The following is a 16353-nucleotide window of genomic DNA, read 5'->3' as shown; positions in this document are numbered from 1 at the left end:
CAAAATGGCTAAGTGTCGAAGAAAATGCGGACCACACATTTTAATTGTGCCACCACAGAAATAATTATGCCATAGCAGAATAGCTTGTGCTGCCGCAAATTTCACCTGCGGACCGCTCTTCTGGAAGCTCAACAAGATGTCAAATTGCAAACTCTCTAATGTTTTTCCCTATCAGTGCAGGGCTAATCTGTGACCGCAAGAAAAATTGTGAGGCCGCACTCAAATATGTGCAGACTGCACATGTGGAACAGAAATTAATGCCTAGGTGAAAGAGTGTGGACCACACTTGGATTTGTGCGACCGCACTCGGCCTCTTACCCTCTTAATAACTCTAAGTATAAATAGGAGTTTTGCATTCATTTTACACTTTTCACCCTCCTTAGAATCATTGTTACTCTAGAAGCTTAACTGAGGATTTTGTACTATCAAACACACACACACATATGTGCTCACAAGAGCTAGTACACTCACTTAATCAGGTATGCTTCACTTCATGTTACTCTTTTGTGTTATTTTAATTTTTGATTTTTTTTTATTCTTTTTAGGCCATCTATTATTATAGTTCATCCATGTGTCCATGTGGGATAGATCTATACTGGGTAGTTCTTAATACATGCTAAAATGGGTTGGGTTAGTTAAATTTTATGTGTATTCCATGATGCCATATTGATTTGAACAAGTAATTTCAAAATCTGAGTAAAAAACATAGACTGCTCGTTAACTTTTTGAAATATGCGGCCGCACTTATAATTGTTTAGTCTGCAGTTAGCTATAGTTAGTGTCTAGTGAAGGAAAGTGCTTCTGTGGCCGAACTTTAATTGTGCGGACCACAGATTTCTTGGTAAGGTCGCATCTTGGGTCCGCACTTCTATCAGAGACTAGTCTTTTGAAATAACAAAAGTGCGGACCACACTTATATTTTCGTGGACCGTATATGAATTCTACGGCTGCACTTTGGTAGTCGCAATGTCTTTAGAGAAAAGGTACTTCAGCCTTTGATCATTCTTGTAAGAAGTGAAGCCGCACATGAAAATGTGTGGACCGCACTCCCATTCTACAGCCACACATCAGAAAAGTGCATACCGTAGTTCCCATTTTCTGCAACATGTTCAATCTGTTATAACCTGACTGTGTCTACAATGTTCTCCCTCTCTAACATGAGTCTTAATTGTGTTGAATTATGACTTGCAACTAACAATCCTCTTTGTTTTGATACAGACAATGGTTCGATTATGAGGCCGCGGTGAAACTGCCAAGGGTAGAGGAGAGTCTTCTAGGATTCGAGGCAGAGGTGCTTGCCCCTCGGTGTGCCAAAGGCTATTCAGAAGAGGGCTCTAGCAGGTAGAGGGAGAGGTGAAGACCTCTCCGAGTCTAGTTCTTATTCCCCATCTAGGGAGGCTTCTGAGGGAAACTCCGTGTCTATTCTAGAGGAGCAGACAACTGTGCAGTCCAGGCCCCAAGGGTGATCTGAGCCTCTGGATATGCCTTCATCATCTCACAGCACTTCCAAGGGTTCAGAAAGTGATAGCCAGTATTCCGAGCCAGCTGCTCCAGTGTTTGGTGTACAGGATATTCCAGATGATGAAACAAATAAGATCCACATCATGATAAGACTCAGTAAGCACAACATGCTTTTAATCAGAATATGAGTCGAATCATCTCATTTAAAATCCAGTTTTTGATAAAAATCATTTGAAGATGCTTTCCAACAGTTCCAATAGAGGTTCAATGCAGTTTACAATAAAAGTGATGAAGATCATAATCGGCCCCTTAGGCAAAACATAGTTCGTATACAGCCCCTTGGGCAAACATGAATCATAAATAGCCCATTGGGCAAAACATGAATCATAAATAGCACAACATGCTTTTAATCATAATATGAGTCGAATCATCTCATTTAAAATCCAGTTTTTGATAAAAATCATTTGAAGAAGCTTTCCAACAGTTCCAATAGAGGTTCAATGCAGTTTACAGTAAAAGTAATGAAGATCATAATCGGCCCCTTAGGCAAAACATAGTTCGTATACAGCCCCTTGGGCAAAACATCAATCATAAATAGCCCCTCGGGCAAACCGCTCGGTCACTCATATATATCTCAAAATATAAAAATCTCAGTGGAAATAACAAAGCCAAATCAGTAATTAAATTCTGATCATCTCGTAAAAACTCCAGTTTCAATGAATGTTGTTTAAAAATATTTGTTCAACATTTTCAACAGAGGCTCAGTATAAAGAGGAGTGAGAATAGTAATTTCATAAAAACAAGTCCCTCAGGCAATGTTACGCCCCACAATATTACGTCAATATTATGTCTCGCAGTATTATATTACGACGATGTTATGCACTGTAGTAATATATTACGATGGTGTTATCCTCTGCAGTAATATATTACGATTGATGTTACATCCTATAATATTAAGTTACGACAATGTTGTACCTGACAGTATTACATTATGGTGATATTACGCTTCGCAGTAATAAGTTACGACGATGTTGCACCCTACAGTATTTTACGTTGAATTTGTCTTAAGGTAATAGTCATCAGTCCAAGGAAAAGATTATTTGGGGGTTATAAGAATTATGCTATTTTACAAGTGATTAGTAAATTCATGAAGGATAAAGGGGTACACGGATTAAAGAAAACGAGTTTCGTTGAAAGTGGTCAATTTAGAATAAAATACTGGTCGAGCGATAATACCTGATAATTATGAACTAGTATCATGCAATGTACCATATGACCATGGTAGTATAACATATTAAGTATATATGAAGTATTTTCAAAAAATAAATAGAATTTTAAGTAATTTGTAGTAACTTTTAAATTATTCGGGTAATTGATTAATTACCGGGTAATAGGACATTACCCGATTAACTAATAAGTGGATAAAAAAAATATCCCACCCCCACCCCCACGTGGAAAGAAGCCACCAATATCAAGAAGTGACTAAGGAGTCACTTAGCCTAGGTGGCAAACTAGGCATAAGTAAATAGCTATCTAGTTATCTGATTATCAATCTAGTATATGAATCAAATGTGCCCATAAACATTTTCCTTTCAAAAACTTCAAAGGAATTCAAATGTTATTCCTACAAACTTCAAAAGACCAGAAAACGTTTCCTCTGAATTTCAAGGAAACCAAGATCGCTATTTCGTTCCAAAATTCAAGGAACCAAAAGAAATTTCGTCCGTGAATTTATAAGAAGCAGGGGCAAATTTTGCTCAATCAATGAAGGTTCTCCAACAGAGTATTATACGAAGTTTTTCCTACTCCAGGTATGTTAAGGCTATCCCTTCTTTCTTTTTGCATGATCCATACGATACGGACGAAACTTGCAAATACACAAATTCCATAAATGACTCTATTCATAGAGGTATTAGAGATTCTATGTTCCTGAATTTTCGCGTGTCATAATAATTTATCATCTATTCATGGGTCTCAGAAAAATATGAAAGTTGAGAAAAAAGGGTTTACTTTATGATATTGCTCAAGACAAAATGGTCTTATGAAATTTTGAAAGATTTCATAACGTACTTTTCATGCATTGCATTCATGTGCATTGACCCATGACCAAATGGCGTTATATACGCATATATATGTAAATATATGTATATGGGATATGGGAAAAGATTACGGCGTTATATATGCACCACCACCTGATCGTCTGGTATATGATGATAATGTTGCCCACAGGGTCTGAAATATGATTTAAACGGTGTTATATACACGTATATATGTATGTATATATATATATATGTATATATGATATGGGAAAGGTTATGGCGTTATATATGCACCACCATCTGATCAGCTGGTATATGATGATGATTTTGCCCACAGTGGTCGATATGATATGATGGGATGCCTTCAGAGGCTGATGATGTTATGAAATATGTACCTATTAACGACATGACAATTATATGCATATGCATGACGCTAAAAGTAATTTATGATTTACAAAGTTATTCAGACTTACAGATTGAGTCATGTACTCTATATGTCTTGCATGTCTCTTATGTATTTATTTATGTGCCTAACATACTCGGTACATTATTCATACTGACGTCCCTTTTGTTTGGGGATGCTGCGTTTCATGCCGGCAGGTCTCGATAGACAGGTCGAGAGCCCTTCAAGTAGGCTATCAGCTCAGTGGAAGATGTTGGTGCGCTCCATTTGCTTTGGAGATGCTTGTTTGGTTAGTATGATTTAGACGTGTATTGTTTGGTATGGCGGGACTCTGTCCCGACCTTTATGACATTTATGTACTCTTAGAGGCTTGTAGACATATGTCGTGTACATGAAAGATTGTACGGCCTTGTCGGCCTATATTTTGAGTTTATAAATGATTATGTTGGCCTATTAGTCCCGTAGGTCATGTGTATATAATGATGTAATAAGAAAGATACATTACGTTGGTACTCAGTTGAGTAAGGTACCAGGTGTTCGTCGCGGCCCATCAGTTTGGGTCATGACAAAAGTGGTATCAGAGTAGTTCTATCTTAGGGAGTCTACAAGCCATGTCTAGTTGAGTCTTGTTTGTGGGTGTGTCGTTTACCACAATTATAAGCATGAGGCTACAGGGCATTTAGGATTGTCACTCTTTATTCTTACTCTAGATCGTGTGGTAGAGCTCTCTTATAAGAATTCAAGTTCCAAAGTTCTATTTTACTCGTAATAAGACGATGCCTACATCTGAAAATAAGGATTGGAAAGAGAGATTGTTGTGGAAGAGCTGAGTCAGAGGAATTGGATTTTTGTGTGATGCCTACGATAAGTAAATATGAGGTCTTTAGCAGATTATGGGTGTAATGAAAGGTGTACGCTTCCTGATAAGAAGCCTTAAGGCAAGAATGTCTATCCACCTTTATGGTGAAAGACAATGAGAGATTAAAAAGATAAATACAAGTTTCAACTAGCAAAAGAAGCAAGATAAAGAAGGGTACGAGGCGCCCAGTTAATGAAGGTTAACAGCGTTTATAATTAAGGCAGAGAAACATATGCTTTTTAAGTTATATTCAATAGTAACATAGGTATATACAATTGGTCGCACCCCTTCCAGATATGCCCTATGGGGGTTAACAAAAGTAGTATAAGAAAGATATGATGGATGAATTGATTGCGTCAGTTGACATTTCCGAAGGATATTGCAAATGTGCTAATAGATCTCTTTATGAGACACCTAGATGGTTCACTCTAAAAATAGTGCAGCCAGATATGAGTACTACAAAGACATGCACTATAAGCCTTGAAAGGATAATTATTACCTTAGTATGGCTCGCATCCCTAGTAAAGCGAGAACGTCAAGCAACTTGAAGAGCCACTAGATGGAGCAAAGGAAAGCTAAAACTGAAAGAATGTTGTATTGAAGTTTACACAAGAAAAGGGATATGCAAAAATATTAGCAGAGTAATGAGAAGAGAAATAAGGAAGCATTATGAATAAGGTGTGATACATGTATAAAAACGATAGAGTATTACAGAACCTATAGTCAAATGAAGGAAGAGACGAAAGGTGATGGGCCTTAAGACAACAAAAGAGTATAGGCCATAAGGTTATACCCTCATTTCGAGAAATAAGTTCGTGACTCCAACGCGACTATCAGAGGGGAGAGTTAATCCCCAGAGTAACAAAAATCAGTATGGACTGGTAAACAAGATAAACTAAATATGGATTAGGGACTGAATGATTGGAAAGTACTCAGTATCATGGGAATTTCAGATTTCATCCCGGCGGTAATAGAATGGACCATAGAAGAAGATTCACGATGAATTCAGAGAATAGTCATTCAGGGAGATGCTTCCCTAGAGCAAGCAATATGAGCAAAGTTAATCTTAAGAGACTGTATGTGCCAGTTACGCTAAGTGTCACCCTCGCAAGTAAGGGAATTTGTCATCCTTGGTACAAAAGAATTGTCGCAAGGCGAGTAAGTATCATTGATGTTAAGAAACGACGCCAAAGATGAAGAGGTAAAATATCTATAGGTAGATCCTCGTGGCTTCAGCTTTTAGTACATCCCTAAAGGGGGGAATATGGAGTCATGTGACATTAAGTCAGAATTAAATAGTTCTAGTGACTATGGAATGGTAAAGGAAGAATGCGATAAATGAAAGAGGAATGAGATGGAACTTATCCAAATCTTACAGATATGCTACGATTCAAGAATATTGTGCAAGCACGACATCAAGGAGAGGAAGTAAGGGTTCTTGCCAGAACTGTTATTAATAAATAAGGATCTAGTGCGAGACGTAAGTTAAAACAAAGTAAATAACCTAAGAAAGGTTACGAGGAATATTGATATGAGAATGGGCCAACGAGTAGTTAGTAATTGTTCAGGAAGATCCCAGTTATGGCTAAACAGGAGGTTACATATGAGTTATCAGATCGTGTAAGATAAACATAGTAGAGCCCAACATGGATAATTCAGTCTCGGAGAATATCATTATAATATTTGAGATATATTCAAACAAAAGTCGGGGTAGTTAAAGGTACCGTATGAGCATTACGGGGATAAAAGAAAGTGCCACTGGGAAGGAAATCAAAATATCAGTTCAGAAGCAACCATATAAGCACAAGGGCATAAAAGTAAGCAACTACGGATGATTATAGACAAGTAAGGACATCAGAAAAGGTCCGTAATAAGCTCACAGCTTTACGAGAGTCAAGGGTTCTCCCTAAGTAGTACAACGAAAGTCTAGCTGAGGAAATAAGAAAGAAGGCTTCAACCTAAGTACAACGACCTAAAGAGGAAATGGTGGTGTAACAACAATCTCGCAACAACATTGTAAGCATTCCAATGGAAAGTGGCGCCTACCGTGGCTAATGAACGAGAAGTAAGAGTTAAAAGTAATATTCGAGATCATATGAGTTGTATAAAAAAAACTCTGGCAAGTCTGGGCACTAAGATAAGCTAAGTATGGACGCAACGAGGGGGAAAAAAGACCAGGAAAAGTAATAGCTTACGTTGAAAGAAAGCTAAGATGGAACAAAAGAATTATTTGATCAATGATCGAGAGTTAGTACGTTATGGATACACTCAAGATTTTGGAACATTATACAAGCAACATATTTGTTGACAATCATACCACCATAGAAGACTCCGGTATAAGTTAAAAGAAAGAATTGAGCCCAGGGCATAGACAAAGGATTGAATTGTTAGAAGATTGTATCATGGAGATTCCATAATGCCCATGAACGACTAAGGTAATAACTGATACCATGAGACATGGATCGGAAGATATCTTAAGCCAACGTAAAGGCTGATCAGAAGGAAGAGGAAGCTAAAGGATTACATCACCTAAGTAAATTAGGAGTTTGATTATTGGACATAGAAAAATTATAGAAGTGTGCTTGAGAACATGATAGAATCGCTCTTAATAGCAGACGTTCAAGAGAAATAACACAACGACCATAATCTATAATGGCTCTACATGAAAGCCAGTTAGAAGAAGTACCAGCCTCATAAGAAGTCAGTACGAAGCTCCCACCGGATTGTGTATGTACCAGAGGTACGAGTATTATAATAGAGCTTCAAGTTATGGACGTGAATTACACCTAGGTGGAAAGGAGGTTATGAAAGAGATAGGAGATAGGATACAAGATTTTAAGGTAAAGGTAAAGGTGAACAGCGTACGAGATACTCAAAGGAAGAATATGTGAATAGTCCATACTTCGGATAGGAGGCTAGAAGTGCTGAGATTCAATATCCAGGAATGATAGCGGCATCGTTAGTGGCATATCTTCCAGCCTATAGTTTCTACGTATCGAGCGGTGTAGTTAAAGGAGTATAGAAGAGTTAGAGATGATGTGACGTCTCACTTGATATTCCAGAATAACATAAGAAAATCTATGGTGCAAGCATGTTGAATAAAGGTTGCAAGTAGTATAAATGGATATGTGTAGGTTGCAAGATAAAGTATGGTAGAGCGAAAAGTTTTAGAAAGACGGTAGAAAGGATAAAAAAAGGCGAGTGAGAAGGTGGCGAGAATGAATAAGTCATCGGGATTAAGCCCATGAAAACAAGAAGAGCTGATGGTTTCTCTAAAGTTATAGAAAGATCAGTATAGCCTGAATGAACCCAAAGGAGTCTAAGACTAGTAGCATTTAGAAAAGATGGAATGTTGCCCTGATAATACAATAAAGGTATAATTATGACAAATAAAGGACCACGTTTGGGCCTTCGTTTGAATAATGATTTGAAAAAAAAGAAGAAGAAAATAGAAGAAGAGAAGGAGAAAAGATTTCGCTGGCATCACGAAATTAGGATATCCCCATAAGGTGAATCACATTGAGACACTATGATATATGATTATGGAAATCACTTCAAATATTCCTCAATGCAACATAAGCTCTAGCGGTAATGTATTACGTAAGAAGTTTCAAGTCTTCAAGTAGAGGATTATAGATCAACATTGAGTCAAATCAATAATGGTCAGATACAAGTTACAAAGTATGACATGAGACTGGGCCATGATTCTTAAGACAAATGGTAATAAAGGAGCATTGAAGGACTGAGATTTATACCTAAAGGATAGGTAACAAAAGTAACTGGGAGCTTGGTAAGCATACCTCAGTAAAGATAAAAACAATTATGGTATAGTATAACCCATGGAATGGATAACCAGACCTATGAAATAAGATATGGCCATATTCGCAAGTTCTACGAAGTATCGAGCAGAGGACTTCAGTATACCTATACAGGTCCAGATAGGCATCCTATTAAGCCTTGTATATACAAAGTAAGGCCTACAGATTGACTAAAAGATAAATGGAAAAAGGAAAGATGAATCGCATAAGTGCACCTACAAAGCCAGGGTCATACAGGCTGCATGACAGGAGGTAACAAGAAGTTGCAAGATTAGGAAGATTTCGACCACAGGTCATGATATGAGCAAAAAGACTAAAGGGGGGAATACCAACACTTTGGATTTATTCACAGAGCAACTGCTTAAATGGAAAGAAGAATATTAAGGTATTCACAAGAGCTATAAGTTACGAAAATGATAAGAGCATCAGTCAACATTCGAGGACAAATGTTCCAAAGGGGGGAATGATGTTACGCCCTGCAATATTACGTCAATATTGCATCTCGCAGTATTATATTATGACGATGTTATGCACTGTAGTAATATGTTACGATGGTGTTACCCTCTGCAGTAATATATTACGATCGATGTTACGTCCTGCAGTATTAAGTTACGATAATGTTGTGCCCGACAGTATTACATTACGGTGATATTACGCTTCGCAGTAATAAGTTACGACTGTGAGCACATGATTTTTACCCTATATGAATTACTCCAATAAATTCAAAACAAAATAATTTTGCCATTACTTACAAATTCGTGGATTTTTGTAGCATTTTCTGTCAATTGTTTGCATTTGTTAGTGCGTGTTTATTTTTATTTAAATTAATGAAAAATACAAAAATATAGGTTGCATTTGCATTTAGGATTTAACTTTGCATTTTTAAGAATTAATTAGTGATTAGTTGTTTGATAAAATGAAAAATCACAAAAATAGTTTATTTTTGCATTTTTAATTTAAATTTGGAATTTTTGGTAGTTTTCTTTAATTTGAGTTTTAAATAATTGTGGTAATTATTAGTTAATTAATTCAATGTGGTAGGGTTAATTTGATTTAGGACTTAGTTTAGGTTTTATCTTAGTTTTAGTTTGAAAGGAAATTAAAAAAAAAAGAGTCGAAAAATAAAAGGAATTAATTGAAAAAAGAAAAGAAAAGGGAAAGAAGTATAGAAATCAGGATTTGGGCTAAATCAATTAGAAAATCCCAAGCCCAATCCAATTTCACCCAAGCTTTGTTTTAAACTCAAAACCTAATCAAAACCAGCCCCTAACCCGCTTCCCCAACCCGGCCCAAAACTCAGTAAGAGACCTAGTCCACCCCCCCCACCAAAAACGACCCCGTTTAGGGTAGTTTTGATCCCAGCCGTCGAGGTTATGAGATCAAATGGCTGCCAAGTGGGGTCTTGTAAGTATATTATTGTCCCAACTCTTTCCTCCCCCCCATCTCGTTTTTCTCGCCTTACCTTCAAAGACCGCCCCAACCCTAACCCGCCGCACCTAATTCCCACCACCTTAGCCCGGTGGCTCCTCCTCCAATCATGCCCAAATAGATACCCCAGAACCCCCTCACTCCCCTCGTCCCTAATCCCTAACTCTTTTCCTTCGAATCCCTCCCGAATCCATCGAATCTTGAATCTAAGGATAGAGCCCGAAGCCCCAAGAAGTCAAAATGGTTCAATCTTTGATTTTGTGGCTTGTATGGCTACCTGTCTTTGTTTTTCTGAAGGTTTAAGGTTGTTTAAATATGAAAGTGATGTTGTTCACTTGTTTTTTTACAAAGAACAACTGGGTAACATCACTTTTCGTTTAAATCAGTTAGGTTTCGAGCTTTGATTTGGTAACTGCCTCATCTTTGTATTTTATCTTCTTTCACTATTTCATCTTCATCTTCGTCCCTTCTCGTTGATTTGGTCAAAGTTGTTTGAGGTTTTTCTGAGTTTAAATTGGTTGCATTTCTTGTTTTGTTTTCCTCTTCGTCGTTGTGAAGCTTGATTGTCTTATTTCTTTAGTCTGCCTTGTCTTGTTTGTCTAGGTCTTTGTAATAATGGCATAATTATGGTTTCATCATCAGTTTAATCACTCTGTCAATGAAATTAGGCCCATGATTTATTTAATTTATTGTTATGAAGTTATACTAGTTAGTTCATTCAGTTTGTTTTTGGTTCAGTTATTTTTAAACAAATGGTTCTAGGCTTCTTTGTGTATGGAAAGTTGGGGTCAGTTTCTCAAAACGGGAGTCATTGTCTGATTTTAATTGGACTCTGAGGAATCAGAAGCCCAAGAAGGAACTGAACTTGGGTTATTAACCCGTATCAAATTAGGCCTTTGGGTCAGCTTGACCCATGAGTTGCTGAGTGTAAATAACAGGGGTATGGGAGGGTATTTTTGGGTAATTGCTTATGGGAATCTTTGTTAACAACCTAGGGAAGCTTCTAGGAAGCTGGGGTAGGGGCTATTTTGAATTCTGAAAATTAAACTAAGGGAACCTATGCTAAACTGAAAGTTTCAGAAGTTGCAAAGTGCAAACTCGATCTTCTTTAAGCTGCCCTAATAGCTTGCCTATAAAGGCATCCTAACTTGATACTCAAGGAAAAAAAGGAGCTAGAAATCTAGAAAAACTTCAGACAGCTAAAAAATATCATAAGGAATTACTGTTTCATTAAGTTTTAACTTGAACTTTGAGGTCTCCTTGGATTTCTGAAGCAGTTTTCTGATTCACATAGATTTAACATGGTTTGAGGTTGATTTCTGGAAAGTTTTGGGCCAGGCTGAGTTAAAATTACTGTTCTATTGGTCTTATAATCGATTCTGTGGGTTCAACTTCCTTAGTTGGGGCTGTGTTCTAGCTGGTGTTGCTGTTATCTGCTGATACTATTCTGTTGTGTTGATCCCCATCTTTTCTCTTATTTTTGCTCTCCAGGTACTCATTTCCGAATTTAAAGCCATGCATGAAGTTTTGACTTGCAGAATGAAAATGAAATAGCTTCAATATGTCTTGGCTCTTTAGTTTAGTGCTATTGTTTCCATATCATATGATTTTGTATTTGTTTAATATAGTGATTGTTCATTATGATGGCTGTAACTAATAGGTTACTAACATGAAGTTATATATAACAGTTACTACTTGATTAGTTGCGGGATTTAGAGTTTGTTATAGTAGTTTAATTGGGCTGGGAAGGACATTCAGTTGGATTGTGTTAATCAAACAGTTATACATTTTTTTTGTGTTTTGGGTATGAGTTTCGCTGCATCTGCTCTCTTATTGTTTCTTTTTTGCCAATTAAGGGTTAATCTCAAGTTGATTGTGATGAGTTAAACATGTAGGCTATTGAAAAAATGTATGTTTAAGGGATGATGATTGGTAGCTGCAGTTTGTGAAATTTAGTTCAGTGGTGTTTTACTTATTCATTTCATGTGTTTAGTGTCTGTTCATAATGTCAAGCCTTGACAGAGTCATCTTTGGGACTATGGCTTTATAATGGCCAATTAATCCCAAGTGCTTTTTGCTCGAACTGTTTGAACTAGCCCTAGGGGGTTATTCGGCAAGTTGGGGAAATGAGTTTGCCTTTTTGAAAGATAAAACAGTAAAGTGCATATTTATTTAGTGCTTCAACAGTCATGTTCCATATTTTTGTCCATTTGTTTGATGATTGAGAATGTGAAATGCTAAAGGTTAATCTCCGGTTTAGTCTATGGATTCGAACTTGCGTCTCATTTCTTGCTGATGCTACAATGTTTCAATTTGGGGCTCTATTAAGCCTGAACGCAAAGGAGCTGGCCTGGGATGGGAATAAGGCACTAAGTCTTGATCCTGAATCTCCATTTTTCCGCCCCGTGTGTACAAAATGGGCCTATTATCAAGTTTGTCCCAAATTATTTCAATTCGTGAGTTTCTATAATTGCAGTATGTCATGGGGTTTAAACTCAAAGGGAAACGGACCATTGTTTATTTATTTCGTTTTAGGCTTCAGTTTTAACATACCATTTTTTGAGTTCTTTTGGGCTTCTTCTTTATTTAAGTTAAATAATTTCAAATGATTAGGAGGTGAACCATAATTAGATAACTTATAATGAATGGCCTTCACGAATTATTTTAGAGACCTTTAAGTTAAAATAAATTAGGGCGCGCCAAGCCAAACAAATTTCAAATGTATGGCCCTCACTCAATTAATTTTGTTTATCCTTAGAAATCGAGGCGTGCCATTTAGCGAAATTTCATGGCCCTCGCAAAGTGCAAAAGCGTAGTTGCTTTAAGCGCGTATTTTAATAATCTACTTTCCTAAACTCGGGTGCACATTTATGTGACCCAAATCTAAATCTCAACGATATTCAAATATGTCAAAAACCACGGGTGCATTTATGTGATGTGGTTCGAGACGTTTTTGAATAACGTTGCAATTTTCTTTAAAAAATGAATAAAAGCGGTTATAAAGTTAAAAATTGCACATAGGTTCAAAATATTTTAAAATCGGATAATTATGCCAATAGTAATAGTTTAGCGACCGTGCTAGAACCACGGAACTCGGGAATGCCTAACACCTTCTACCGGGTTAATAGAATTCCTTACCCAGATTTCTGGTTCGCGGACTGTAATATAGAGTCAATCTTTTCCTCGATTCAGGATTTGAATCGGTGACTTGGGACACCATAAAATTAACCCAAGTGGCGACTCTAAATTTTTAATAAAATAATCCCGCGTCGATTTTCACTTTAAGTTGGAAAAAACTTCCTTATATACTCCCTTTAGGGGTGTGGGTAAAAAGGAGGTGTGATAGCTCTGGCGACTCTACTGGGGACCGAACCCAGAATCTCTCGTTCAGGATTCAAAATTCGAGCTTAGATGAATTGTTATATTTGGCTTTATTTATTATCTGATTTTATTACATGTTTGGGCCTAATGTGCTAAATGTTGCTTTTATCGCTTTGATATTATCTGAACTGTATATAAACTGCTATGAAACTCCTCTCTTCTCTCTCCTGAGGAGTGCACGTTGGTCGTGACTTCTTTCTGTTAGTGTCATATCCCAAATAGGATGAGGTTCGGACAAGTTGCAAAGCCGGATGATCTTTTGGTAACCGATACGCAGCCCCCTCTCGGCTCGAGTTGTCCGCTCGGGTAAGCCAGGTCAAGAACAAATAAACCCAGGTTTTTAAACCTAGTATAACAATACCTCATGCCGGATACCTAGTAGGAACATTTGTTTGCATCATGTGCATTTTAACTTTGGAGACTCAACACGGGGTTTGGGTCTGTCTAGGACAGGTGTACCCGAAATAAAAGGACCATCCTGATGCATCCTACTTGCTACTTGTGCATTCATTTGCTTCGGATTTGCATGCCGATCGGTTTTTGAATAATAGGAGAAAGTTGGAAAAAAATGTCCAAATGTCCAAATGGTATTGAAATTTTGTCGAAATTTTGAAAAAAAAAATTTGTTTGAAAAAAAAGAGAGAAAGGAAAAAAATGGTTGTTTTTTGTTTTAAATTGCCCGAACTACGCCAGTTTGATTCTCATAAGGTGTGGGATACGTAGGCAACCCCCATCGGGTCCAACTTCCTTTTTGCAAAAATAGCCCAAAAGAACCAAAATTTTACTTTTATTTGAAAATAATTAGGGTGATACCATTCTTGTCAGAAATAGCCGAATGTCACTAAAAGGGCGCCGGAAGGCTGCTTTTGTAAGAACAGCCGCCTGTAACCATTTTTCAAGGTTTTCGCTGGTTAGCCAACACAGCCTTAAAATCTTCGTCTTCGAGGTGCTGAAAGGCCGTATTTGCAAAACCGGATTTTATTTTTAAATTGAAAAAAAGTGTCAACTTTGTCTTTGAGTCAAATGAGTCTTGATTTTTGCTTAATCACCCTAATAAATGTGTAGAATGAGCACGAGTCCAAGTTTGCCGATAACAATCAGGAACAAGATCCCTTTGGAGTTGCATATGTGGTGGGAGGATCTAGGAAAATCGGAGCAAGATAAGGTCAATCTACATTTGGGAGGTCTCACCGGGTTGTTAAAAATCAGACCTAGAGGAGATATCATAAAGGCTTTGGTTACGTTTTGGGACTTGGCCCATAACGTATTTCACTTCTCGGATTTTGAACTCACCCCAACCTTGGAAGAGATAGCATGTTATATGGAAAGTACTGAAGGGCTGAGGCATAAGTATCTGATCGCTCCAAGAGCCGTTAACTCTCACGAATTCATGGATTTTCTAAAAGTAAGCAAGGGAGTCCCGTACTCCGAGTTGGAGGGAGGTTTTTCCACTCTACGTTTGATATACCAGAGGTACGGGCAAGTAGAAGGGTTCAACGATCCGGAAAGCGGGGTTTGTAGCAAAGGGAACCGAACAAAATGGGATGAGCATAGGCGTTTCGCCTTCATGGTAGCTTTCTTAGGCCTTGTGGTGTTTCCACGAAAATACGGGAATATCGATTTGCGAGTGGCTGGAGTCGTCAAGGTCCTGATTACCAACGCCAAGAGCACTCTTACCCCTATGATAGTGTTTGATATATACCGAGCTCTCACAGCTTGTAAAGCTAGGGAAGATTTCTTCGAGGGATGCAATTTGCTATTATAGATGTGGATGATTGAGCACCTGTGTCATCGCCCTCAGTATATGAGTTACGGATTCACAGAGAAAAGTTGCATTGAAGAGTTTGACACAAGGATTTCAGGGTTCAAGCTGCCAGAGGGGTTTGGAGATTGGGTATCCCGCCTTCGTTCCATCACTGCTGGACAAATAGAATGGATACTAAGTTGGCTTCCTGTTGAAGAAATTGTGTTTATGCCCGCCACTGGTCCTTACTTCCTCCTAATGGGTCTGTGAGGTATTCATCCCTACGCTCCTTACCGTGTGATCAGACAGTTGGGAAGGTGCCAGGTGATGCACCCAGATGAAAATCTTAGTGTTTATGCGGTCAAGGTTAGTTCCGACGGCCAATTTCATGAAGAAACAGTTCGCTCTATTTGGAACGAATGCCAGTATTTGACGGTGAACACTCGAGTGCGTGACCTATCTAGATGCGAAGTCTCACCCACCTATATTGCTTGGTATAGAAAGAAGAACACTGCAAGGGCCGAACCAGAAAGACCAGCCAAAAGGCCTCACATTTAGGAATTCGTTGAGGCGTCGTAAGAACAGTGGGCTTGGTTGGCCAAGGCGATTGAGTACAGGGCCAAAATAGGAAAGTTGGAGACACAAGTCAAAGAACTTCAATTCGAGAATAGCTTGCAAGCCGCGGAAGACGAAGGTGAAAAGAAAAAGCTAGACAAAGAAAACGAGGCCCTTCGAGCCCAAATTCAGAAAATGAAAGTAGCGGCAGAAAACCCCGCCCAAAGTGCCAAAGATGAAAAACTTATAGGTAACCTGAGGCAGAAAGTGAGTGACTATATTTTTTATTTGAACAAAGCAGAAAGTCAACTAGCTAGGGCTCAAAAGCAATTGGCTAAACACGTGGATGAACGAGCACGCCTGGTTAAGCAGTTGAAAGAAAAGTACGACAATGAGGTCGTGGGATTAAAGAAAAGAGTCATTGTCACAGAGAACAAAATGATCAAACACGCGAAAGATTTCAAGGCTGAAAGAGAGCATTGTTATACATCATTGGCACAATTAGAAATAGATTTGCAAAAACATTAGGAGCAGAATCATGTGGCTGAGCAAACTTTGGAAGCCAGGACCCAGCAGATCGGGCGTTTGTTAGAAGAAAAATGTGTCATAAGAGAGAGAATTAGAACCATCGCGGATTACATTGTTGTGAAGTGCCAAGCCTGTGA

The sequence above is a fragment of the Nicotiana tabacum genome, chromosome 22, assembly GCF_000715075.1.
Source record: "Nicotiana tabacum cultivar K326 chromosome 22, ASM71507v2, whole genome shotgun sequence".
Lineage (NCBI taxonomy): Eukaryota > Viridiplantae > Streptophyta > Magnoliopsida > Solanales > Solanaceae > Nicotiana > Nicotiana tabacum.
The sequence above is the reverse complement of the archived record's forward strand: the minus strand, read 5'-3'. Positions refer to the sequence as shown.